Genomic DNA, 1,174 nt, shown 5'->3' with positions numbered 1-1,174 from the left:
GAGGCTGGGGCAGCCCAAGTTGACAGGAGACAGTGGTGATTTTTGGGAGAGTGCCCACTCCCAGTAATACCTGACCATCACCAGCTAAAAATCCACTGTGTGTCCACCCTCTCTCCGGCTGACCATTAATGTGCTCCTGGACACTGCCTGGATCTCAGGGGGTTCACTCTCACTTTACCAGAAAGCAATGACTCAAGCTCCATTTATCACAATTTATTGCAGGGGGAAAAGTGAATTAGTACAAGAATCTCCATCCACCCTTGCCCACAGGGACAGCAAGGAGAAGCACAGTCCTCCTGGGAAGGGGGATGAGCCCCTCACACTTCCATCTGGAAGTGGAGGTCTGATCCTGCCATGCGTTCCCGGTAGTGCTGGTCGAAGCGCTCATTCTGGGCCACAGTGAAGTGGTTCTTCCAGTCTCCAGAGATCCCTAGGGGCAAGAAAATAAGTGGGGTAAATGCTAACTGTATTGGGTCTGAGTGAGGTAAAGCTCAAGCCCTTCCTGTGCTGTGCTTTGCATGTGTGCTGGACGGGAGCTGATAACAGAGCAGTGTTTTGGCTATTGCCAAGCAGCGCTGTCCCTCTGACATTCCTTCCCCCTCAAAGGGATGAGCATGTGTAAGATCCTGGGAGGGGACAGGACTAGGCCAGCTGACCCAAAACAACCAAAGGGCTATTCCATACCATATGACGTCAGCTCAGATATATAAGCGAGGAGAGAGAAGGAAGGGGGGGGGTATTCATGAGTTTTCAATGTTTGCCTTCCGGAGCAACCACTACGCGTGCTGAAGCCCTGCTTCCCGGGAAGTGCCCGAACAATGCTGCTAATGGGAAGTAGAGATTGATTTCTTTCTTTGCCTTTAGCTTTTGCGCGCACAAGTCTTTGCTTGTATTTTGTATCTTAGCTATAATAAAACTACTTTATCTCACCTGCTGGCTGTTCGCCATCTTACTTCCCCCCGTCCCAGAGGGAAGGGGAGTGATAGGGAGACCTAATGGGTACTGACATCCAGCCAGGGTCAACCCACAGCACTGACACACATGAAACATTTGCAGGCACAGATGGGGGCTGAAATACAATCCATGGACATCCCTCCCAAATCCTCCACCGCTGGCCAAGCCTCACCTTTCCGCATGAAGGGGGAGAGATTGTGGTCCATGATGTTGGTGGGTA

This window comes from Malurus melanocephalus, unplaced genomic scaffold, assembly GCF_030028575.1.
Source record: "Malurus melanocephalus ecotype Western Australia unplaced genomic scaffold, MMel_1.1 scaffold_131, whole genome shotgun sequence".
NCBI lineage: Eukaryota > Metazoa > Chordata > Aves > Passeriformes > Maluridae > Malurus > Malurus melanocephalus.
Note: the sequence above shows the minus strand (reverse complement) of the source record.